The sequence below is a fragment of the Geotrypetes seraphini genome, chromosome 15 (genome assembly GCF_902459505.1).
Source record: "Geotrypetes seraphini chromosome 15, aGeoSer1.1, whole genome shotgun sequence".
Lineage (NCBI taxonomy): Eukaryota > Metazoa > Chordata > Amphibia > Gymnophiona > Dermophiidae > Geotrypetes > Geotrypetes seraphini.
In genome coordinates, this window is record NC_047098.1 from 2,718,155 (window position 1) to 2,745,386 (window position 27,232).

Here is a 27,232-nt window from a genome sequence, read left to right on the forward strand (position 1 = left end):
TCTTTTTATAAACTAGAGGTAACTGACCGGGTCCTTCTAGCAGAGTGTAATCAAGCCCAATGAATATTACATTTGAACAGTTATCTTCCAGAGTGTTTCATACCCTGGACAATTTGCAGCTCCGTGATTTCTTTCTCTGCCTGTAAAATAATGGTTTCTTATGGTAGCATGGTAATGGCTGCTGCTGCTTGAGAAAATTTAAAAGTAAAAGCAATCAAGCAGCATCCAGGCCAATATCCATGGAAATTCTTTAAAAAGGCTACCACATACATAAAAGCTCACAATACAATTTTATCATTTGCTGTGTGTTCTTGTTAGCTTTGGACCATGGCGGCTCTATGCATTGTAAGATGTTTTCCATTCCAAATCTTTGTTCTATTCATCTGGATGATATTGTTTTCATTCTCCTTCCCTTTATTTCATTATATACAATTGTGTTCATAAGTTTACATACCCCTGGCAGAATTTGTAACATGTGTACCATTTGTGGAAAATATGAGTGATCCTACAAATACCATTCTTTAATTTAGGAATGTTGGTCAGGTGAAACTATTTATCATCACAGAATTGTGTGTTCCCTTTAGCAATCATAATAACTGAATTCACACAGATTGCCCTGATCAAAAATTTACACTCAAATTGACACATACAGGTTGAGACTTAGGGGTCCTTTTACAAAGGCACGGTAGCAGTTTAACGCATGATAAACCGCCTGCTGCACTAGTACCTTACACCTCCATTGACGAGGAGTTAGGATTTTAGGCTGCCACGGGGGTTAGCGCGTGATGAAATGTCCGACGCACTAACCCCCATAGCGCACCTTGATAAAAGGAGCCTTTAGTGGAAGGAATATAACCAATGGGACACTGTCATACTGAGTTACAAATTATATCACAATGATAGGGTGGATCGAATAGGTGGAGGTATTGCATTATATGTTAAAATGGGCCTTGAATCAAATAGACTAAAAGTTCTACAGGAACCAAAACATACCTTGGAATCCCTAAGGGTAGAAACTCTATGTGTAAAGGGGAAAAGGATAGTGATAGGAGTGTACTATCATCCATCTGGCCAGGCCAGATGCTGAAATGTTATCAGATATTAGGGATATTAACAGTAATAATTAATGGGTAATACAGTAATAATGATTAATGGGTGATTTCAAGTACAGTGATAGTGACTGGTTAAATATAACTTCAGGGCTTGCTATGGAGGTAAAATTCATCAATAAAATCAAGGATTGCTTTGTGGAGCAGCTGGTTCAGGAATCAACAACAGGCGAAGGAATTCTAGACCTAGTCCTTAGTGAAGCATATGAATTGGTGCGGGAGATAATGGTGCTGGGGCTGCTTGATAACAGTGATCATAACATAATCAGATTTGATATAACCCAAAGTAAGTTCACACAGGAAATACAATACAATAGCTTTTAACTTTATAAAAAGGAGACTAATCACATGAAGAGAATGGTATAAAAGAAACTAAGCACAGCAGCTACAAAGTAGAGAATGACACGGTGGGGAAGAAACTGTTCATCGTGGCTAAGGGTGGAGCGGTAAATGGCCTTGTCCCCACAGTTAAGGGAGGGAACGCGCGCGGTCACCTATCGCGCTCCCTCCCTCCTTACTGCCGCTGCCGAGTCTAAACATCTCCCTACTCCCTCCTTGCACCTTACCTTCATGGCCGCAATTTCTAAACTGCCTTCTTACAGCAGCCGGAGCGTTGAAGCTGCGTGTGGCTGCTGTAAAGGTCATCTTTAACACAACTGGAAGTTGCATCAGAGACGACCTTTCCGGCAGCCATGTGCAACTTCAATATCTAGAGATGGAACAGTGCTAACAGGGAACTGGAGTCATGCTTTACATCCAGCGATGGAACCATGCTAACAGGCAGCTGAAGCCGCGTCAATAGGGAGATGAAGCCGCACGCAATATCTAGAGATGGGAGCCATGCCAACCGGTATTCAAGATCCATAGATGGAGCCAAGGCGATTGTACTGCTGGCGCTGTGGCTCTACCTCCAATGAAGGAATCATGCCAAACAGTCCATTGCCATCCATCCAGTTATGGATCTATGCTGAAAAGGCAAAAGGTGCCCCACTCTACACCCAGTGATCTAGCCACACCAAATAGTCAGTAGGTGCCCCGCGCTACCTCCAGAAATGGAACTGTTCCATGGAGAAGCTGAGCTGAAAAGGCGCTTCCCCGCACGCACCAAGGTAGAAAGGTTCCACAGATTGTCACATGCCGAACGGATAGGAGGTGCTTTGTTGAACCTGTAATGATGTCTCTTAACCGCAGATGAAGATATATATGAAAGAAACAGGATCTCAACAAGGTGAGTTATAGAAAAAGCCGAGCCTAAACAGGCAGTAGGTGACATGCTAACTTCAGAAAGGGAGCTGAACAGGCATTAGGTCCCATACACCACAAGCAGAAACTGTTCCATGCTAAACCAACCAGAGGTATTATGAACTCTCGTCCAAGAAGGAGCTGGATCTTAGAGGCCAAGTGCTAAGGACTTTCTGCAACCAACAGGCTACCAACAGGCAGTAGCTACCTGGCAGTCTTACGTAATGCTGGCAATGCAGTGAATAATCTGTGGGCGAAGATATATTGGAGGGCCAGGAGAAACCGCACCCAATTTCCCAAGATGGAGCAGTGAAAACAACCAGGGTGAGAAAGGCCCTTTCAAAATAGTACCAAGCAGCCAATCTAGGTGAATGCGCACTTTGTAGGCAGCAGAAGCCAAGCCCGAGCTGCAGACCTAAAAGTCAAGCCAAAGTGCTAAATAAAGCATATTCAGCCAGCTGAAAAGGAGCCAAGCTGAACCACGAAGAACCAAAGAGGCCATTCCCGAGTTAGTCAGAGCCAGCTAAGAGATACTGTGGTTGGTACTCAGAAAATAGGCTATGGCGCACTAAACTGTTAAATTGGCAGCAAAGAGAGGGAGCCTTGATAGGGGCCCACCATCCACCCCAATAAAGGGCATGAAAGGATCACATTAAGCCCCATGATAACCAAGGGAAGACAATTATCCAGGATTGGAAACCTAAAGTGCCTATCTCTCTGCAGGACTGGATCCCCGATCCCGTAATTCCCATCCAGTCCTGAGCTTTCTATAGTGATTGGAAGAAGTATACAAGGAAAAGTGTGGCTCTTAGGACAAGACCCTAGAACAGCATCCAGAGCTTATACTAGCAAGGTAGCACTGTTATGAGCCAACCCACCAGGGGCAAAAAATGTTATCACAAAAAAAATGAGGCATACTAGACCCCTCATCGCTCCTGACGTGAACTTCAGGTTATAACTGGATCAGAAAACAAAGTTCCTGATGTGCATGCAGGGTATCAGGAGGCTGTGGCCCATTGGAGGCCAGAAGAAAATCCTATTTTTTTCCTCACAAGAGATAACCAGGCAAACTGGGACCCAGTCTTATTTAGTCAGCAGGCCTACCTGCAGGGTGCGCACCCCATAAAACAGATTAGGCTACGACTAGCTAGACCAATGATCTTCGCTAATTTTTATGCAAGGGCCATTTTTGGGTCCAAAAGGGCTGAAGGAGAGCTGATAAATATCTTTCTACTTGGAGTCATGATGCCAATAGCGCTTCTCGACATTCATTCCTACCAGAACACCTGGCCTTAGTCACACAATGAACCCCATACAAATACAGGAGCACAAATTAAAAGTTCTAATATACACAACTGAAACCTATGATGCCAGACTCTGCATGCAGTACACCATCAGAGAAAGAGAGAGAAATACATTTCTTCCTGAACAGTGTAAAATATGGACAGCAGATGCAAATTCTCAAAACTGACATTTCAATCACTGAATTGAAAATAAAATCTATTATTTTACTGTCCATTTATTATGGCTTTTTGGCAATCGATTTGGGCCCAAGTAAACTGTTTGTTAGAAAATCATGTGGCGTTGTCCTATGACACAGTTTTATTTGGCATGTCTATGAGAGCTAAGAGCCAAATATCTTCCAATAATAACAAACTTCTAATGGTTCTGATAGGAGTTGCCATCCAACAAATAACATATAATTGGAAGGATTGGACAAAATTAAATTACTGTTTTTGGTGGAATTCAGTATGCCACTTATATAAAATGGAAGGAGCGTTAGCATTTCAAAAAGGATATTTTAATAAATTCAAGGATGTGTGGAGGCCATTAATAAACTATTGTAATGACTAATTATCATTTTTCCCTATTTAATATATGTATTGATAATGGGGTGGGGGGGTTTTAATTTCAATATTATATATGAAGGGAAGAATATATGTATTATTTTAGGTTGTATATTTTAATATAATATCAATTTGGTGGGGGGGATAAACTTTATTTATGGAGAAACTGTGGTATTTCAAGTGATGTATTATTTTAATTATGGATATTTTCTGTACACTTGATGTATATTATAAAATGAATAAAGAATTAAAAAAATAAAATAAAATAATTTTTCCTACCTTTGTTGTCTGGTGATTTTTATTTTTCTAACGACAGATTAAATCCTTACCTCAATAATCTGGGTTCTGTTAGGATACACAGGAGTTCGCACTTGAACTGTTGATTCCCATTTCCTGCAAAACTGTAGAAGGGTATCACTTTAAGAACTTGAAACTCCTCCCTTCTGCAGTGAAGAACAGTACCTTCTTCAGTTGGTACCAAAGCATTTCAAATTCCACTGAAACATAAAGAAGGAGGAGAGGTACAGGGAACTTCCCCGGTAACAAACATTCTGCTCTACTCTGAAACTTAGGAAACAGAACAATGATTAACAAACAAATAATGAGCAAACAGTGAACAATAAAGCATGCACCTGAGTAAGAGACAAATATCAGGGGCAATAATCAGGGGCTATAGAACCCTCCCAAGAGGAAAGAGAAAGGGAAACCCCCTGTTCCTGTAACACATCTCTGCTGGAGGGATACAATAGAAGAGGTCCCGAGATGGACACCAGCAATGTACAAGGCAGAAATCAGGTGAATCACAAAATTTTGCACAGGGAGGGTAGTATGGATTCCTGTGCATCCTAAGAGAACCCAGATTATTGAGTTAAAAACCTAATCTGTTGTTCTGTTGTGGATACAACAGAGTACATACTTGAGCTGATGTACCAAAGCAGTGGAATACTTCTTGTGGGGGGGGGGGGAGCAGATGAGCCTGCCCGCACAACTGAGGACCCAAAGGCAGCATCCTCTCGAACCACCACATCCACTCTATAGAACTTCGTAAAAGTGTGAAAAGAAGCCCAAGTAGTTGCTTTACAGATTTCATCAGACAAAATAGCCCAAGACTCTGCCCAGGACGCTACAGTGCTTGTGGAATGAGTTGCAAGAGAAAATGGTGGTAGAAAATGTAGGAAGATGAAATCACCATGCAGATCTATCTTGCAATGGACACTTTGGAAGTTGGCTTTCCCCATCTCAAGCGACTGGAGTAATTAGTCCTCTCCAGGTAGATAAACAAGGCCCTGCAAACATCCAGCTTAATCAAAAGTTTGTCCCATTTGACAGAATCCATAGGCTGAAAATCAGGCAAGCGGAATTCCTGATTGACACAGAAGGTGGAAACCTCCTTCGGAAGAAAGGAAGGACCTGTGCACAGAGAAACACTTGTTTCCATGAAACAGAGAAACGGCACCCTGCAAGAAAGGGCCTGCAAGTCTGAGATCCTTCTTGCCAAGACTATGGCAACTAAGTTTAATTTTAATTTGATATACTGTATCACCTATCTAATAGTCTAAGCAATGTACATACAGAGATTAAAAAAAATATTAAGTTAAAAAAAAAATTGTTAACAAAGCAGGTACAAACAAACATTTAAACCAGTACGCAATACAAAAGGGAAGAACAGAAAATAATTACATTATATTTTTATAAAAAAAAGAGAGGGCAACACAGTAGGGAGGAGTAAGTCTTGATGATTGGAATTATGCGGCGAAAGCATCTTTAAACAGAAACGTTTTAAGATTGGTTTTGAATTTTGCTAAGCAGTCTTCTTGTCTTAGGTGATTAGTTAGGAAATTCTATAGTATTGGTGAAGTGACCGAGAAGATAGTTTTCCGGGTGATATCATATACAATATGGCAAATAAAGGGGATTGAAAGGAGATTTTGTTGGGTCGAACGAAGTGATCTAGATGGGCAGTATGGAAATAGCAATCGGTCGAAGAATAACGGAGTATGTTTGGATCTTGCTTTAAAAGTGAGAAGGATGTTTTTGTTCACAACTTTTTTCTTTATAAAATAGCTCATCAGGAATACCCCATTGAGCCAGAAAACCTGGACTGGAGCAAAACCTATTCAATTTCAGTTCCCTTCAACACATTGTCCCATTTTTAAAATTATCACACATTCTCTTGCTGTATTGCAAATTGTTATCACAGTCTCATGTTGCTCAACCACAATGATTATAGTTTATGCTTTCTAATATCACCATTGGACTCTACAATCATGTAAATTCCTTAGTAGAAATTTTATAAGTGACCTACATGCAAGCAGGATATAACATGCCAAATTTTGCGCCTTTAGTTACCAACTTAGATTGATATGATACTAGTTGCTTCCTTTTCTTGGCCAATTCTTTAGCAACATCAGGCACAAAGAGCAATTTGTTACCTTCAAATAGAATCGGTGAGTGAAACTTAGCATGAATGATCGTTAGAACTTGATGGTGGCACAACATCGAGACCACGATCGGCCCTGGGTACCTGTTTTGTTGTGAGTTTAGTGCAAAACTAAGCGCTGTCAAAATCAAGCAGCTTATCTTCTTTTAGTTTGAAAACCTGGGGTAGTAAAGCCACTAGAAAATCAATCAAGTTACATTCTTCACGGCCCTCCAGCAGGCCCAACTTGCGAAAGCTGTTGCGACATGCTCTGTTGTTAGATTCTTCCAATACATATTTTAACTGGGAAGTACACGAGGTCTGTTGAAACAGTTGTTCAATAGAATCTTCCTCAGTCTTGGATTTGTTTCCTAATATATCCATCCGGTTCTTAACAGTAGCAAGTCCTTCTTTCAGGTTCACCAAGTCATTCTTCATTCCAGAAATATCTTGTTTAGTGTCTACAAGATCACCTATATTACATAGTTCATCCAAAATGGAAGACAAGGACTCCTTGTTATTTTTATTTGAGCTATTTTTTAGTGGCGGAGGATCCACACTCTTCCTTTTATTAGATTTGCCTGTAAATCATGTTAAGCAGGTAATATAATTAGTGAGTAAAAAAACCAGATGATTTCATGAGCTTTTCTCGATATTTTCGCTGGAGTACACTAAGCTTCCATTCATGTCAGTGCTCACTAGTGCCCCTCAAATCCTCTATAATAAAACCCTAAGCGAGCATGCGCACTTATAACGCCGTGTTCCCCGATAGCGTGATGTGTGCCTCCGTGCCGAATTCGATTTCAGGCGCATGGGGCGGCTTGCAGCGCGTGCAGTGATTTGAGTGGCGGTGGCAGTTTGACTCCTGCACTGCCGCTGCCGGGACACCTCTTCTCACCCCGGACCAGCAAACGCAGCAGCCGCGGAGCATTTGCTAGGCCGGCCCACTTTGATAATGCGAGGTGGGCCGGCCTAGCAAAAGTCCCGAGGCTGCCCGGGCTAGCGGATGTTGGACATGGGGAGTAGGGAACGGAGAAGGCCTGCTGCTGGACAGGGGGATCAGGCAAAAGGTGCTACTGGGACAGGGGGGAGGTAAAAGGAAGGGAGAAGGCCTACTGCTGGACAGGGGGAATAGGGAAGAGGTGCACAATTTTAAGATCTTTACTCATTTGAAGAAATCTGGTGAAAGACGTCAGTTCAGATGGTGAAGCTTCTCTCTGAGAATAATGAGAACCTGCCTGTGGAGAACCTACTGGCACCGAGTAAGATGGGAAAGCGCAGGATCATACTGAAAATTAATATCTGAGTCTTCAGGCAAAGAAGAACAGCAACCCCTGGAACAGGGATGCAGAACGGTTCCTCTTGACAGAGCATGTTGGTGAAGAATGTTTTGATTTGGGACCATGCTTCCCAGATCGAGGCGTTGAAGATGAGAGATTGGACTCATGCCTTGATTGCTGAGGACTCTCTGAAGAATGATGCCTCGACACTGGAGTCTGCTGCCTCGATAAGCGTTAAGAAGAAGAGGACCATTGCCTCGAAGATTGTTTCCTGGGAGATGATGACCTCAGCCCCGACAATCAAACCTGAGATGAAGATCTGTGTCTCGATGTTCGCCACTTAGGCGAAGGAGAGCTTTGCCTCGAAGAACGATAATTAGAGGATTTCAAATCTTGCCTCAATAATTCATGTTGAGGCGATATCGATGTCTGCTCTAAACCTCGATGTTGCTTCGATGGAGGTATAGAATGTCCCATTGAAGATTGATGTTTAAGCGCTGGTGACTTGGATCGATGATGCAAAGCATGACTTGAGAAGAAGAAGGAACGATGTCGAGACAGCCTTGAGGATTTGCACCTTCCAATGAAGCAGAGCGATGCTCAGACTGGTCTGCAGACAGAGGTGTCGATGTGGAAGTAAATTTGGCCATCATGTTACCAAACTCCCTGTAAAAGATATTCTCAAGTATATCTTTCAAAGCAGGCACTAATACCGACGGTGTAGATAGTATCCCCGGTGCAGCGGTGCACTCCAGCGAGGGTGACATCGATGATGATGTACCTCGGGATTTGGAGGCAAGCCGCCTAAGTAGTCTCTGAATGGCCAGCACAACTAGACTCGCTGCCTGAATGGCCTGAGACTCCAACTGGAAAGCTGGTGGCGTCTTAGCTAGCTTATCCTGAGTCGGTGACATCAATGTAGACATCGATACATCAGGTGACAAGGATGACTTCGATGGTGCAGCCTTCCCCGAGGACAATGACTTGGTCGAGACAGGCTTCATCGATTTCGAAGTCGAGGCCAATGTCGATGGTTTATCAGGAGTATGATCCATGCTCACAAAGATTTTTTTCTGCTGAACTCGACAGTTCTTCAGGGATCGTTTCTGTAGCATGGTGCAGCACACACAAGATCCAGGACAGTGGTCTGGGCCCAAACTGTATGCACCAGTTATGCGGGTCAGTGGCTACACTTCTTGAATCCGGAAAATATGGAAGGAAAAATAGCCTCAGCCAAAACAAAGTAGGCCCCGCCATCAAAAACGGAAACGAAAAGAAAAATAAATAAATAAATAAATATATACCGTAACAGGTGTTATCCAGGGACAGCAGGCAGATATTCTCACTGATGTCACCAACGGAGCCCTGGTACGGACCACTTTAAGAACTGAGTTCCAGGAAAATGATGTGGAATTTCCTTTCTCTGGTAGTTCAAAGACCCTGAATCTGCAGATTATCCATATGCGCTCCCCATGCATAAGGAGACACGTCTGTGGTAATGATCTTTTGATGAGGAGGCAAGTGAAAAAGGAGACCTCTGGAAAGATTGGATGAGGTCATCCACCAATGAAGAGACTGCAGAAGAGACGATGGTACGGATATGTGCTGTGAGAGACAATCCGTCACTTGAGACCACTGGGACACTAGAGTCCAATGAGGAGTTCGTATATGAAGTCTTGCCAGGGGTGTGACATGGACAGTGGAGGCCATGTGGCCTAGAAGAACCATCATGTGCCTGGCAGAGATGGTCAGAAACGAGTGAGAGTCTGATGTCGATCTGGTGGAAGAAACGCCCTCTTAAGAGTGGTGTCCAGGATCGCCCCAATAAATTGAAGATACTGAGTCGGAATGAGATGTGATTTGGGGAAGTTGACTTCGAATCCCAGAAGCTGAAGAAAAGAGATGGTTTGAGATATTGCTTGAGCCACTCTCTGAGAGGAAACATCCTTGATTAACCAGTCGTCCAGGTAATGAAAGACCTGAAGGCCGTACAAACGGAGAGAGGTGGCCACCACAATCAGGCATTTCATGAATACTCTGGGAGAAGATGCCAGACCAAAAGGAAGAACCTTGTACTGGTAATGATATTGATTTATCTGTAACCAAAGGTACTTCCGAGAGGCTGGATGAATGGGGACATGCGTGTAGGCTTCTTTGAAGTCTAGGGAGCATAGCCAGTCATTGTGTTTGAGATGAGGATATAGGAGAGCCAGTGACAACATCCTGAATTTTTCTTTGACTAAAAATTTGTTGAGAGCTCTGAGATCCAAGATGGGCTGTCGTCCCCCTGTCTTCTTGGGGACTAAGAAGTAACGGGAGTAGAATCCTTTGCCCTGTTGATGATCGAGAGGAACTGCTTTGATGGCATTTAGCAGAAGAAGGGATTGCACCTTCTGCAGAAGAAGGGAGGACTGTGCAGGGTCCAAAACTGTCTCTTTTGGAGGACTGTCTGGAAATGAAGACTGTAACCCTGACGAACGATGTTGAGGACTCAAAGATCCGTGGTGATGAGTTCCTAACGATTAATGAAGAACTGAAGACGACCCCTGATGGGCTGGGGTAATGGGTGAGAAATGCTGAGACTGACTATGCTCCGAAGAAACAGATCAAAAAGGCTGTTGAGGATTAGGCTGTGCAGCTGGTTGCTTCTGCTGTTGTTGGCGAGGCTGCTGTTGTTGAGGCTGTCGTTGTCTGTGAGGCTGAGACTGAGTCGGTTGCAAGGGTCTAGCAGCAAACCGACGCTGGTACGTAGACTGTGGCCTGTAAGGGCGAGAAGGTGGAGGTTTTTTCTTGTTTTTAACCAAGGTATCCCACCTGGTTTCATGAGACGACAACTTCTGGGTATTGGTATCTAAAGACTCTCCCAAAAGTTCATCACCCAAACAAGGAGCATTGGCCAGATGATCTTGATGGTTAACATCCAGCTCAGATACTCTAAGCCAAGCCAAGCCAAGCCAAGCGTCATATAGCTACAGACATGGCAGTAGCACGTGATGTAAGCTCAAAGGTATCATAAATAGAGTGAACCAAAAACTTTCTCAGTTGCAACAAACTAGAAACGTACTGCTGCAAAAGAGGAACTTTGCACTCAGGCAAGTATTTTTGGAGGGCAGACACTTGTTGGACTAGGTGTTTAAGATAAAAGGAAAAATGGAAGCATAATATCCAGACCTATTGGCAAGCATAGAATTCTGGAATAAACGCTTACCAAAGCGGTCCATTGTTTTGCCCTCCCTGCCAGGAGGGACAGAAGCATAAACACTGGCACCAGCAGATTTTTAAAGATTTTCTCCACCAGAAGTGACCCATGGGGGAGTTGAGGTTTATCAAAACCAGAAGAGCCACCATTCTGTAGAGGGAATCCAATTTGCGAGGAGCCCGAGGAACAGTTAAATGAGTTTCTAGATTTTTATAATAAGTCTCCCTGAGAATATCATGAAGCGGGAGCTTAAGAAACTCCTTAGGAGGCTGCTCAAAATCTAATGCATCCAAAAATGCCTTAGATTTTTTAGAATCAGCCTCCAGAGGAATGGAAAGTGCCTCTGACATTTCCCTCAAAAATTTGGAGAAAGAGGTCTGTTCAGGCTTTGAAACAGGCTCTCGAGAAGAAATATCACCATCAGAAGAAGCCTCATCATCTGTCAGGATAGGTTCCTCCCAGAGATCCAAATCCTTCGTCGGCGGAGGTCAAGAGGTGGGTGTCAAGGGCTTGACATGCTTGAGTTTCTTCAATGATTTGCCCGATTTGACTGACATCGTCTCAGGAGACGTATAGGAGGAACGGTGTCGAGCTGAATCCGACATCGCACCGAAAGATAAGCCTGCCGGCATCGAAGACATTTTCCTAGTTGGTGTCGGAGTAGTGGAGACTGTCTCAACAAAGGTCGTTGCCGGGATGGACAGCTCAGACCTGGTTGGTGCTGCAAAGGTTGATGCCGAAACCATATGCTGAGAGCGAACCGGCACCAGACGAGCCGGTGTCACCAGCACTGGAAGCAAAATTTGTAACTGCTCTCGTAAATGGACTTTCAATACTGCAGCAATTGTGTCGAGAGATGGCACCGGTACCGCTTGCTTTTTTGCTGGTACTTTCGGTGCCACTCTGCACTCCGGATATGAGGAGGCCGATGACAAGACACTCACCTCGATCAGAGCCGAGTGATTTTTAGGGTGCCTCGAGGTCGGCAGGACTTGGCTCACTGCAGCAGTGACCTGAGGGGCTGAAAGGGTAGGCTTACTTACGGACTGCGACACAGAGGGAGAATCCTGCGATGTCGAATGATGCAATGTCGACTTCGGCATGGATTCTGATGCCGGGACCGATGCCAAATCACCTTCAAGAGCGAACCTGAACAGCAAACGTTGCTGATTCTGGCGGTTTCTGAGGGTCCTCTTCTAAACAGAACAATGGGTGCACGTCTCAGCCCTGTGGTCTGGCCCTAGACACTGGAGACACCAGCGATGCGGTTCCGTGATAGAAATAGGGCGAGCCCACCTTTCGCACTTCTTAAAACCCGTTGGCGGATGGGACATGGAGGGGAAAATGGCATCAGCGAAATCGAAGGTCAAGGCTTGAGGCGTTGAACAGGCCCCGCCGGGCCAAAAATGCGAAAGCAAAAAAATAAAATTAAAAAAAATAAATAAATAAAAGATAAAAGAAAAAGTAAACAAAATATGAAGAAAAAATACAAAAGAAAGCCGCATGAGTGGGAAGGCAGCGAAAAAAATTCAACTGAACTGATGAAAGTGACTTCTTAGCTCCGCGGAAACTAAGAAACTGAGGGAACGTGCGCCTAAGTCGGGTGGGAAGGCACTGGCGCATGAGCGGTGCGGGCAGCCGGGAACTTTCCAAGTTCTTAAAGTGGTCCATACTGGAGCTCTGTTGGTGACATCACCCATCAGTGAGAAAATACTGCCTGCTTGTCCTGGGATAAATATATAAAAATATATATATATATATATATTTTTTTTTTTTTTATATATATATATATTGTGGTATGCGAGAGAAGCCTGCTAGGTTTGGCCCTACTACTATGCCCATGCCTAGAGCAAGTAACTCTCATTCTGTGCAAAGTAAAGAACATTTTCCCTGCTTACCCGACTTTCCTTCTAAATCCAGCAGAGGGAGCTTAGGAGCAGTGTTACAGGGTTCCCCTCACCCACACCTTCCCAAGGCTGGTCTTCTGAAATGTTCTACACCTGGGAAGGTTGGGCGGGGCTGGAGGCTCTTAAACTGTAGGACTGAACAGTTGGGAAGTCAGAGGGAAAACTGGAGAGCAGGAGACCGGTCATCAGAACAGCTCTTGCAGTCTAGCTCAGGACTAGGAGCTCTGCAGGAACTTCCAAGCCCTGAAGGAATGGAAATTGAGGAAGCTGATTCAGGTTTATCTCCTGCACTGATTGAAATTCCACAAGCCATGGAATATGAAAGTGAACCTGGCTCTGAAGTTCAACCGATGGAGGTATGTGTCTCCCAAGCAAAGACCAAGGCTGCCTAAGAAAAAGGTACTTCAATTTGTTTTGTCTTTGGGAACACTGAACTGTTTTGGTTTTTTTTGTCTTTTGCCAGAGTGGTGGGGGGATTTAGCCCCACGTTTTTGAGGTGAGATTGTGGGCTCATTACAGCACGTGGAGCACACCACCTGGTCAGCAGTTTTTCATCCTGCTGAAGAAGAACAGTGTAGTGCTATTGACTTTTGGGATAGGCTCCTATAAGGAGGAAAAGACACTGTTTGCCTGCTAGTTGGCATTTCTCCTGAAAGGAACTTATTACTGTGGCTCAGCATTACAGAGCCCTCCTTTATTTTTCTGAGAGACTTTTGGACTTTAAAGTATATGTTACTGAAACTAAGTTTGATTTGAAGATTGCATTTGAAATTGGTATCCTGACAAGAAGGTTATTTTTGTTTTTGTGTTTAATACCATGCAACTAATAAAATCCAGTCCGGATTTTCCATAAAACTTACCTAACTTGTGGCAAAATCCTCATTCTAAGCCAGTGCTTCTTTTGCTTGTGCAGCCTCTCGCGGCTCGCAAGTTTACAAATCTTGTCTCAGTAGTCCTAGACCCTTTGCCCAGTGAGTGCTGATGACAATATATATATATATACTAGTATTAAGCCCGTTACATTAACGGGTGCTAGTAGAGCCTCCTTCCCTCACATGTGCCCTATTTTCTGCCCCAGCTCCAAACCCATTTTTACGCCCCTCCCTCCCACCATGGTCCAACAGCACCTCTTCCCTGCTCCCCCAGTCAGCAGCACCTCTTCCCTGCTTCCCTGGTCAGCAGCACCTCTTCCCTGCTCCCACGGTTCCTCTTCCCTGCTCCCCCGGTCCCTCTTCCCTGCTTCCCCAGTCAGCAGCACATCTTCCCTGCTCCCCCGGTCCCTCTTCCCCTCTCCCCCGGTCAGCAGTACCTCTTCCATGCTCCCCTGGTCAGCAGGACCTCTTCCCTGCTTCCCCGGTCCCTTTTCCCTGATCCCCCGGTCAGCAGCACATCTTCCCTGCTCCCCCGGTCCCTCTTCCCTGCTCCCCCAGTCAGCAGCACCTCTTCCCTGCTCCGCTGGTCAGCAGCACCTCTTCCCTGCTCCCCTGGTCCCTCTTCCCTGATCCCCCGCTCAGCAGCACATCTTCCCTGCTCCCCCGGTCTCTCTTCCCTGCTCCCCTGGTCAGCAGCAACTCTTCACAACTCTCTCACCTGTAGCAGCGGCCGCAGCACTCTACACACGCTGCTTCACAGTCTTCAACTGCCCTGATTTGATTTGCCGCATCTCTGATGATGTCATCAGGGACGCGGTGGAGCAATCAGGGCAGTTGAAGGCAGCGAAGCAGCGTGTGTAGAGTGCTGCGGCCGCTGCTAGAGGCGAGAGGTTTGTGGGGACCGCGTGAAGGGGGGGCGGCAAGGGAGTAAGGATAGCGGTCAGACCGCGTGAAGGGATTCGTGTGCGCGGGGGGGGGGGGGGGATGGTGGCAACGACACACAGAAACCGACTCCTCCTGGGGTCCGCGGGAAGGGAAGGGTGGGGTGGCAAAGGACTTGGGTCCTGGGCGGCGGGGTCAGTTTTTCGGTTCATCCCGGGGGGGGGTGGGGGGGGAGGAGGCGGTCTTTGTACCCCAGTCCTGGCTTGTGGAGGCGATCGTCGGGTGGCTTGGAGAAGGCTTGTGGAGGCGATCGTCAACGTGTGAAGAAACTTCCGTATTGTGAGGTGGCTGTGACGTAAAACCCGCGCATGCGCACTTGTGTTTTCGCAACGGATCAGGGAACACGTTTTTTTTAGTGCGCATGCGCGGCCTATCATTTTATTATATTAGATATATATAGATATATATATATATAGATATAGATATATTTTAGTTTTTTTTTTATATATATATATATTTGTTTTATATATATATATATAATTTAGTTTTATAGAAAAAGAATGACACGAAGCACACACACAACAAAAAAAAATATGAGCCGAGGCTGGAAGGCACTAATTTAAACTCAGAGAGCCTTGAAGTAGTGACTTCTCAGCTCCATGGAAAAACTCGAATTGAGGAGACGCTAAGGAGACATGCGCCCTACGTCAGAAGGGAAGGCACTTGTGCATGCACGGTGCAGCAGTCACAAACTTTCTGAAGTTCTTCAAGCAATATTGCTTGTGAAGCTGCCCGCATCAGGGCTCCTTGGATGATGTCACCCATATGTGAGAATATGCTGCCTCTGCTTGTTCTGGGATAAACAGAGGCTATGCTCTCCATGAGCCCATCAAAAAGACTGAAAAGGTTTCTGAGGAGCTGCTGGTTGTGACTTCTGAGGACGCTGTTGCTTTTGCTTCTTCTACTGAGGCGGACGAGAGACAGTAGGTTTGGCAGAAAAACGCCTCTGTTATGAGTGAGTTTTTATGTGGCCACCTCAATGGAATCACCAAAACATTCTTCTCCCAAACAGGGAATATTAGCTAATCTGTCTTGAAGGTTGATGTCCATATCCGAGACTCTCAACCATGCCAGACATCTCATCGCTACTGACATAGCCAAAGCTCTAGATGATAACTCAAAAGCATCATAAGCAGATTTCACCAAATACTTTCTAGATTGGGAATGAGTGCAAAAGATGTTGTGCAGGAATATATTTATCAAAAGAAGGTAACTTTTGTATGAGGTGTTTCATGGAGCAGCATATATAGAAATTGTAATTAAGGACCCTGTTCACCAACATGGAATTTTGATAGAGACAATGTCCAAATTTGTCCATAGTTCGGCCTACATGCCCTGGTGGTGTTGAAGCATAGACCTTTGAAGTAAATAACTTTTTAAAAGTTGACTCTACAACCATTGATACTGAAGCTGTGGTTTATCAAACTCCAGAGAAGAAATGATTCTATAAATAGAATCCAGCTTACTGAGAGCCACTGTAATAGTCAAGTGCATCTCCCAATTCTTGTGGAATCTCTTTGAGAATGGTGTAACACAGGAGAGTCAAATCCACAATCACAAAAGCACACACAAAGGAGTGGAAATGTCCAAAGAAGACTGGTGAACTCAGATGTATTTCATAAACATCCTTTATTTCTTCAAAAAAGTAATTTAATGACTCAACATGTATATGTTTCGACCAGAATGGCATGCCACAGGAGTCTTGCAAATCACGCAATGAAATGAAAAACAGGTTCACATAAAGGCGTTTACTTGATCATCTATAGACAACTAAAGAAATAAAAAGCTCCGTACTGGAAACTGCAATGCCGTCACTTTTTATTTCTTTAGTTGTCTATGGATGATCGAGTAAACACCTTTATGTGAACCTGTTTTTCATTTCACTGTGTGATTTACAAGACTCCTGAGGCAGGTCATTCTGGCCAAAACATGTACTTGTTGAGTCATTAAATTACTTTTTTGAAAAAATAAAGGATGTTTATTAAATACATCTGAGTTCACCAGTCTTCTTTGGACATTTCCACTCCTTTGTGTGTGGTCTCTTTGAGAATACCATGCAACGTTAATTTGAGAAGCTCCTTGGGAGGCTCATCATAGTCCAAAGCCTCTAGATATTCAGCACTGAAGGCAGAGTCAGCTTCCAGTTTAACAGGGAGGTCTTTGCCTAGCTGCCTAATAAATTTAGTGAATGACAGTCTTTCAGTAGGAGATCTTGCCTTTGGTGGAGATTTCTGAGGAGAAGGTTCTGAAGGAGCAGAGTTCTCCCTAGCAACTTTTAGCCACACGCTCTGCCCGGCTAATTTAAGTGAACGCCCGGCTGTGAATTTCAGACAGTCTGGAACGACACTTGTGAAATAGTGAAACCACAACTACCCTCAAAATCTAGTTGATGGGACAGTACTGGCTATAGCGGTTCTTTTTTTTTTTCATATCTTTATTCATTTTAAAAACCAACATCAAGTGCAACATATTATCAAATAATGTACAAAATAAACAGCACTTAATTCCATCAAATGATATAATAAATACATATCCCTTCCCCCCACCCACCCTTTCATACAGTATAAAGACAATCAAGAGTAATACAAATGGTCAAGACAAACAAAATTGCAATCAAATAATAAATTAAAGGCATATCCCTCCTCCCACCCATCCATCCTGGATGTGTATAAACAAAGGGCTACAGCGGTTCTCATTACAGGAGCTCACAAATCTGTCCGCTTCACTCGAACAGTCCTTTGTATTTCCGGTAAAGCCTCCTTTCCACTTCTCTCCGCCAACCAAATCGGAAAGCACTTGTCAGGCATGTGCGGTGAAAAGCCACTCAAATCGAAAAGAAGTTGGACACTACGGTGCGGGAGTCTTTTTGCACAGGAGTTAAGAGCTCAGAGGAGCGTCTGTTGCTCAGTATAGAGTGGTTTTGTGGTACAATTGGTTATGTTTCCATGTTTGGAGAGAGTTTCAAAAAGAAGAATGTGAGTGAGTTGGGGGGGGCTATGGTTGAATTTGTTGGTAACTTTTTAAAAAATCTTTTCAGAGACGCTGGGTCTGGACATGGAGGGTGGGGGGATGGGGGAGAGAGACAGAAAAGGACCTTCAGGAGGGGTGAGAAAGCAGACTTGAACCAAAAGGGATGGGGAAGACAGGACAGATGCTGGACTAGAGTTTCCAAGTTTTATTAAAAATTTGATAAAATGCTTACATAAGTTTTAAGCAATTTACATTAAAATAAATGATATATATAAAGAAGACATATAGACAATACTTATGTTAATACTAACTTACACTAACTTACAAGAAACACAAGGAAAAAGGGAGTGAACTACAATTTTTAAAAGCAAAGAAACATTCAAGGTAAACACATTAAGGGAGGGAAGGGTTTTAGCCTTATAAGGCTACTTTCTGGTATCCATCACTGTTAATGGATAATATCAATTTAGGATTTCAACCATTTCAGAACCTAATTCTGAAAAGCATCATTAAACAGAAAAGTTTTAAGAATAATTTTAAATTTATCTTAACTGTTTTTCTTCTCTTAAAAAAGACGGAACACGATTCCAAATTTGTGGGGCTGTTATAGAGAAAATCTCTGCTCTTCTTGTATTTATGATTTTGAAAGATGGAATTGTTAAAAGATTTTGTTCTGCAGAGAGTGGTCAACCGTATCAAATGCCACTGAAAGATTAAGGAAAGTAAGTACAAATGAGAGTATACTTGTTGTTAAGCCTATCATTGAATGTTCTGTAGAATGATTTGTTCCGAAACCTGTCTGATTAGGATGTAAAACCTGTGTTTTTTTCAATGAAATCTGTGATTTGGTAAAAGACAGCCTTTTCAGCTAACTTTGCCAGAAATGGTAGATTAGCAAAGGACGAAAGTTTGTTTCATCGTTAAAAGATGATAAGTGATCTTTAATGATAGGCTGGATGATCGATTTTTTTTCCACTGTTTTGGAACAGTGCCTCTATTTAAACTGTTAGTTTTATAGACCGAGTCATCAACCAAGAGGAGCTCGACTCGGTTTACAATAATGTAAAACATAATACATAAATTTGACAAGAAAAAGTAGACTGAAATAGTTAATTTCCAAAATGGTTAGCAAACAAAAAAGTTTTCAGAACTTTCCAGAATAAAGCAAACGAACCTAAACTTCTTAATGTAAGCGGTAAAGCATTCCAGAATTCGGTTAATTTAAAAGCAAAAGAATACCTAAATCTCTTAAAGGTTCTGTTTTTACCACTGAGAGAGGGAAATGTAAGTTTTAATTTTTGAGAACTTCTGGCAAGATGAGATCTATGAACATTCCAGTCTAAAGGAATCAAAGTGGTAAAAATGCCAAATAGGATCTTAAACGCAATACAAATGCACTTAAATTGAATTATGAGATACACTGGAAGCCAATGTAATTCCTTGAGCAGAGGGGTTACGTGATCAATTTACTCTTACCGAAGATAAGTTTAGCTGCAGTGTTCTGTATTAATTGAAGTCTCTGCAGACTGACCTTTGAAAGACCCAAATACACTGAATTGCAGTAATCCAGCCTTGCCAAAATGATTGATTGAACCAATACAGAGAAGTGTTGTTGGTGAAAAAATGCTCTCACTCTTCTCAGAGCACAGAGGCTGAAAAAACACTTTTTAATAAGCAAGTATAGTTGGTCCTTAAATGTAAGTAAAGAATCGACAACAATACCTAGTATTAATGAGGAAAACTCAATTTTCAAAGATTCTCCTGAGTCTAAGATCACAGCAGAAGGGAGAGAATCTAACTTTGGGCCAAGCCATAAAAGCTTAGTCTTTGCAGCATTTAATTTCATCTGGACCATTGTCGCCCAGGACTGACTATGGCGGTATAGAAAAATAAAGTTATTATTATTATTATTATTATTAATATAATGGTTAATATTGGGTATAAAATTATCAAGATGTGAATCAACCTCAAGTAATTGAAGATATCATCAGCATATGTTATTAATGTTTCTCTGGTATTCAAATTGTAATGTTTCAATGAACTCGTGTAGATGTTAAAAAAGATTGGAGACAATGGAGAGCCTTGGGGGACACCACAGGGGGTTCTCCACAATTTTGAATTGGAGCCTTTCATATTGACTGAATAAGAGCGAGAAGATAGAAATTTGTCAAACCTGTCTAGAACAATTTGATCAAGGCCGATTTCTGAAAGCAGGTAATGCAGAATATTGTGATTAACTACATCAAAAGCTGCAGAGAGATCGAACTGAAGTAAGATAGCCTTTGAATCTTAGAAAGAAGTGAAATCAGAAGAGTTTCTGTACTGAAATTTGGGCGGAACCCATGCTGAAAAGGCAAAAGAATAGAACATTTCTCCAGATAACTTGAGAGTTGGGTGTGAAATTGTCAAATTTAGAACATTTTGAGACTGATAGAAAATTTAGTTCTGTTGTCATTGTGATTTTTGGCGATCCCTGTGACTGAATGTTGGCTCTAATTTTTTCAACCTTATTAATAAAAAAGAATGCTAGAGATTGTGCTGTTGGCTGACTTTTTTTATCGTTATTTTGGTTATGCTTTGGACCTGTCAGTGACTTAAGGATGAAAAATAGAGCAGAAGAGTTTTTGGCCTTCTTAATACGGGTGTAGTAGTATTTCTTTTGTGCTTCAGCTATTTTGTGTTTATAGTAATTTCCCTGCTCATTAAATTTATGTAGTTTGCTTAATGATTTATTGGAACGCCATTTGCTCTCCAAAGACCTTAGTTGTTTTTTAATGAGAGAAAGTTCTGCTGTATACCAAGGGTTTTTAAATGTCTTGGGACTAATAGTTTGCGATTTGATTGGTACTAACTGATCAAGTGGTTTTTGTATAGTAGAATTCCAAAGTTCAAGCTGATTATCAACGGACATGTTATCTAAGTTTCCTCTTTCAAAGAAAATTTATTACAAAGTTGTGATGAATCCAGTTTTCTATAGTCCCTAAATTCAATTGTTTCTGGTAGGTAAGTATTATTGTATCTCTTGGGGGTATATTGTGTGGTTATGAATGAATGGTCTGACCAAGGGACTGATGTAAATGATAGAGGAGAAAAACAAAAGCTATGTGAATTAGAAATAATGATTGTATCTAAAATGTGGCCACCTATATGTGTGGGCTTCTTAACTATGTAGTCAAATCAAGATCTTCAAGAAAACGGCAAAATTCTGACGTGAATCTGTTAAAATCTCCTAAGATTATAGGATACGTGCTTTGGGTACAGAAGTCAAAGGCAAGAGATTGCAAAATGGTAGAATTATTATGAGTACGGTAATAGGTGACGGAACAAAAAAGCAAGAGATCAGTTTGCGGAGAAGTGTTGATTTTCAATTGTAAAAATTCTACTGTTGCTCTAGGGCAGGGGTAGGCAATTCTGGTCCTCGAGAGCCGGAGCCAGGTCAGGTTTTCAGGATATCCACAATGAATATGTATGAGATGGATTTGCATGCACTGCCTTCTTGAGATGCAAATCTATCTCATGCATATTTATTGTGGATATCCTGAAAACCGACCTGGCTCCGGCTCTCGAGGACCGGAATTGCCTATCCCTGCTCTAAGGGGTGAGCTTTCATTAGAGGTGATAAGATCATTTTTGTGGATTATTGCTAGTCCTCCACCCTTTTCCCCTGAACGGTGATTGTAAATAAATGAGTAACCCGAGGAACAAGCAAATAACAAGTAAGCCTCTTCCCCATCCGATAACTAGGTTTCAACTATACAGAGAATATCCAATGAGTGTTTGCAAATGATATCTGCAATAAAATTGTATTTACTTTTAATTGAACTAAAATTAATTAGCCCTATGTAAAGAGATTTAGAGTAGCCAGATTTCATATTGGTAATAGGGATTGTTATATTATATATAGGACCATTGTAGGTTTGTTTGTGTTAACTGGAATTTGAGATGGGGGTAGTCATATTTTCTAAAGTTAGTTGAGGAGTTAACAGAAGAAAAGTGAGACAAACTAGATATTAGATATTGGGGCTGAAGCAAATTATTCCCGCATTTCATTCGCGCACAAAGGAGCATTACGTGCTCCTTTGGCATGCGCCACAAAAGACTAGGTTTTAAGTTGCATGTACCGGAAGTTGAGATTCCAAACGAGAGGGTCCAAAATCAAAGGTAACTCGGAGGGGGAGGCCTAGAAACAGGGTAGCAAGCAGGAACAAAACATTAACAGCAGAGAAGACTCTTACAGTTACAGGTTAACAGACTACAATTTCTAACAAGCTAAGTGAGACACAAGTGCAGTGCAGTTGTGAATAGCGTGTGCCGCAAAAGACCAGGTTTTAAGCTGCATGTACTGGAAAGGCAGGCCGGAAATTGAGATTCCAGATGAGAGGGGTATAGAGGGAGAGAAAGAGACTGCAGAGAGGGGAAACACCTTGAACTGAGGAGAGAGATATGCCAGGCCCTGGGGAGGTGGAAGACAAAGAAAGTGAGAGAGACAGAAAGACCTGGAACAAAGGTAGGAGGACTCAAAATGTTAGCAGAAGGAAGATAAAGGGAGAAACCTGAAACAAGGGGAGGCAGAAGAGAGGGGGGCAAATGTTGAACTTAGTGGTGTATAGAGGGAAGAGAAAGAAAGAGACTGCAGAGAGGTGGAAAGATTCTGGACCAAGGAGGGAGGGAGGAAGGAAGGAAGGAGAGAAAGAGAGGCAGAGAAAGACCTGGAAGAAAGGAGAACAAATGCTGGACATGGGTGTGGGGGGTTGTAAGTAGAAGAAAGACAGAGAGACAGAGGCCTGGACCAAAGGAGCAGTCAGGATTTGGTCTTTACCTGCCATCATATTTCTATGACATGAGGCAGATGCTGGACTATGGGAGGTGCAGACAGAAGAGACAGGGGGGGGGGGGGGGGAGACCCTGAGGAAGAACAGAAATATGCAAGATCATAACAGAGGAGAGAGAGATAGGGAGACATGTTGTTAATAGGGGTGAAAGAGAGAGGAAGAAAAGTTGGACTCATGGAAGGAGAGAAAGAGATGTTGGTTGGGGAAGGGAATGAGGTCCGGAGGAGCGGAAACATGTAGGAGGCAGAAAAAAAGAAATGTTGGATGCACAGTCAAAAGGAAGTCCAACCAGAAATGAATTAAAGCACAAGACAACAAAGGTAGGGAAAATGATTTTATTTTTAATTTAGTGATCGAAATGTGTCAGTTTTGAGAATTTATATCTGTTATATTTTGCACTATATTTGTCTATTTTTCTATAGTTGTTACTGAGGTGACATTGCATATTTTAAGTCATCTGCCTTGACCTCTTTGAAAAATAAAACAAATATAAATGATAATTATCATTTGTTTTTTTTTTAATATTTTGTGGTTACCATTATGAATTAATAAGATTATATTGTGTGTACTTGAAAATTGAATGGAAGAAATTGCATTACAATTTTTTAATATTTTGTGGTTACCATTATGAATTAATAAGATTATATTGTGTGTACTTGAAAATTGAATGGAAGAAATTGCATTACAATTAGTACTATTATAACGGGGATAGGGTCAGGGGCGGAGCTTGGGCTGTGGTACTTGGTAGGTATTTGTTAGACTTAGGGGGTACTTGGCTTGAAGAAATTGACTATGGAGTTCACTCATTAAGGGTCCCTTTTACAAAGCCATAGTAGCAATTTTCCCATGGCAAATGCACCAAAGTCCATTCAATTCCTATGGGCTTCAGTGCATTTGCTGTGGCAGAATTGCTATCGCAGCTTTGTATAAGGAGCCCTAAGGCAGGAACTACTGTCTCTATGCTATGTCTTAAACAAAAAACAGACTGCCGGGGATGCAAAGCATTAACTAATTCAACATGAGTTTGAAGTTGGTTGAATACCATTCTCTCAAGTACAGTAGTTTTGAAAGAAATGGAAGGTTTGATACTGGCCAGTAGTTATTCGGAATAAGAGGACCTGTATTACTTTTTTTCAAGGGTGGCTTAAATGCTACTGGAACACTGCCTAAATGTCAAACCTTAAAAACATCAGAGGGAAGGCTTCCAGATGAGGCGCGAGATGCGCAAGGATCCACTGCCCACAGCTTTATGCACTGCAGCACTAAGGAAAAGGGAGCTGGCCTAAAGATAACACCGGGTGGGGGGCAGGCCAGAAGGCAAGGCACAGCATGCAGAGAGGGAGACAACAACGGTAGAGGGAATGATTTTATTTTTTAATTTAGTGATTGATTTACATCTGCTGTCTGTTCAAGAAATGCATTTGTTTCTTTTCCTCTGGGGTTGTACTGCATGCAGTGTCTTGCACCTTAGGGTTTGTTTGTATATATTAGTACTTTTACTTTTTGGTTCCATATTTGCATGAGGTTATCTGTGCTCTGGTAGGAATGAATATTGAGAAGCATACAGTGTGCTTTGTGTAGTTTAATTTTGTGGTTAACCATTATGTGTTGTTAATACAATTATATTGTATGTATATATGAAAAATGAATGGAAAAAATGGTGTTACCATTAGTACTATTATGGGGGCAGGGTCCGGGGCGGAGATTGGGTGGAGATGGGCGGGATCTGGCCTACGACTTAGCCCAGTGTTTTTCAACAGCCGGTCCACAAAATCATTATTTTATTTCCGTTGTTCCATAGGTGTCAAAAGATTGATTTCACTAGATTTAACAGCAGCCTAAGACACAATTGACCATTCGATTCTCCTAAAGCAGGGGTGTCCAACCTGCGGCCCTGTGAAGTATTTTGTGCGGCCCCGGTTGAGGGCGATGCAGTGTTTTCCTCTGCTGCCCCCGGGTGTTTACCATCTTGCCAGCTCCCTCCTCTTGCTTGCTGCAGCGTTTGCGCATTTGTGCAGCCCCAGAAACATTTTTTTCAGCCAATGCGGTCCAGGGAAGCCAAAAGGTTAGACACCTCTGTCCTAAAGCATCTCGAATCTTTGGGTATTTCGGGGGTTGCTCTAGAATGGTTTAGTTCATATTTCTTCGATAGGCAATACCAGGTCTGCCCTCAAACTTCTTCTTCAGAACCATATTCGCAAGGTTCCATTTTATCGCCCATGCTATTTAACCTTTTTCTTGCTCCTTTGCTGACCACTGCACAATCTATTGGATTTATAGTCTTTGCGTATGCGGATGATATCCAACTTATTCATTCTGTTCAAGCACACAATCCATCTGAAATTCAGGAAATTAACCAAAAATTAAACTTTGTAAGCAATTGGCTTTGCCAAAATCTTCTCTCTCAACATAACAAGTCAAAAGCCATGCTTTCTCCGAAAGGAAATGAAACTCTCACATCTCCATTATGCATTTCTACAACCCCAATTCAACTAGTATAGACTATCAAACTCCTAGGAGTGATTCTTTACAACACACTCTCCTCTAATGCACAAATAAGCTAGTGTTTTTTCAAACTCAAGACAAGGTTTCTTTCCTCACTTATAGACTCAAAATCTCTTAACATTCTTATTCATTCATTGGTAATTTCCAAATTAGGCTATTGTAATTCTCTCTATCAGGGTATTACTCAAAAGGAGATCAGAAGATTACAACTTATCCAAAACAAAGCCATAAAAATGATCTTTACATAGAAACATAGAAATAAATGGCCCATCTAGTCTGCCCACCGCAATGACCCTCCCCCATCTAACTCAGTGAATAGATCCCACGTGTCTATCCCATTTGGCCTTAAAATCAGGCACGCTGATGGCCTCAGTGACCTGAAGTGGAAGACTATTCCAGCGGTCAACCACTCTTTCAGTGAAAAAGAATTTCCTGGTGTCACCGTGCAGTTTCCCTCCCCTGATTTTCCACGGGTGCCCCCTGGTTGCCGTGGGACCCTTGCAAAGAAGTTTGACCATGTTACTCCACTCTTGAAAAAGGACCACTGGTTACCTGTCACCCATAGTTACACATTTAAAATTCTTCTTCTTACATTCAAAGATCAACCTAATCACACCCCTTTGTTTACTGATAGGCTTTTGATCTCGTACAAAACTTCACGATCAGTTTGTTCTCCACAACATCTTCTAACAGTCCTCTCTGTTCGATAACTATTGTACGATACAACATGCAAGACTATCTATTCAGTAGTTGCACCCGCATTATGGAACGTTCGCCCCATAGCCCTGAGACAGGAAACTAACTCCAATAACTTGAAGTCCAGCCTCAAAGCCTCTCTTTAAAGATGCCCACGAGATTTAGACTTAGGGTTCAATGCATATGAGACTCAGACAAAGGACATATTCCAGACATTCCCCTTCTCCCTTTCGAGCCATTCCCCTTTCTTTTTATTTTCAAGTAATGTAATCCCACCCATTTCCCTTTTGTACCAGTCTCGTCAGTAGTATCTTGTAGTTTGTATTTTCATTTCCCCGTTTTTACTTAAATTTTGTATAATGTTAACTGCTTTGATAATTAAAGTGGTATATCAAGCCTCAATAAACTTGAGGCGAGGACACACTCGAAGGCACCACAGCACCCAAAAATGCCCTGGGAGGGAAAGGAGACTGCTCAGGAGAAGAACATGTTTTTCTTGGGGTTTTTTTTAACTCTGAGTGCAAATCCTTATGATTTTTAGAGAAGGTATTCGGCTCCTGGGGCATGGAATCAACCTTAGATGGCTTAAATTTGCATGTCTTAGACTGCGGAGTGTCCGCAGTCAGGTTAACCGAAGAATCAGCTATGCCGAGCCCTGAAAGTAATGGAGGCCACCCCACTGGGCTGGCTGTCTGATCACCTGCTTCTGTGGGGGGAAAACTAAGCCATTCATTACAGCAACCCCCCCCCCCCCCCAACCAAGCTGAGCCACACAGCGCGTGGCGCAAGGACACTCTAAAGATGCTAAAAATGCGCAATCCAGGCATGAATTCACATGAGGAGACCACAAGGACCCCATCCCAGCAGTTTTCCAAGCAAAAAAAAATCACAGTTTTGAAGAAGCAGGGAGAATAAAAGATCGCTAAAAATCAAAGATGGCCACCGGCATCAAATCTGTGCCAAAAATACAATATTTCTCACACTTCCCAAAGTCCAAAAACAGCAATTTTATGATTTTTCAGGAGGGGGAACACATGGGAACATGCAGAAACTCAGAAAACCCCACTTTTTAAACTTTCCCCGACATCGTTTACAAGCTATCTGCTCTTTGCACTCACTTTGACCTGATACACTGTAATTCACTTGATAAGAGCTCTTACTCAGTAACTGTATAAGAATTCACTGCTACAATACTGGGAATGCTCTCACAAAGCTGATCTTTGGGTTGCCGGTCAGACTCCATTGACTTATGCCTCCACCCCAGCGGACCACCAGATGCGCACCAGGACGGGCGGAGGCGCGAAAATAAAGCCGGCACGCTGCAGAACACTGCTAAGCCCCCTATGCATACCAGACTGCACTTGACCCCTGCTTAACAGAAGGTGAGACTACTTCAGGGATGGCTCTGAGCT

General features: G+C 42.6%; 1 protein-coding gene across 7 annotated transcripts in view; it reads right to left on the reverse strand.

Annotated features, from left to right (window-relative positions):
- Positions 1-27,232, reverse strand: part of SPEN (spen family transcriptional repressor) — a 192,989-nt gene that overhangs the window by 65,129 nt on the left and 100,628 nt on the right. For 2 of the 7 annotated variants that reach the window (XM_033921342.1, XM_033921341.1), the window contains exon 1: positions 4,528-4,626. The exons of the other annotated variants lie outside the window; for them this stretch is intronic. The gene's annotated coding sequence lies outside the window, so the exon portion shown is untranslated. Of the gene's footprint in view, positions 1-4,527; positions 4,627-27,232 lie in introns of those variants that run through there. 7 annotated transcript variants of the gene reach the window in all.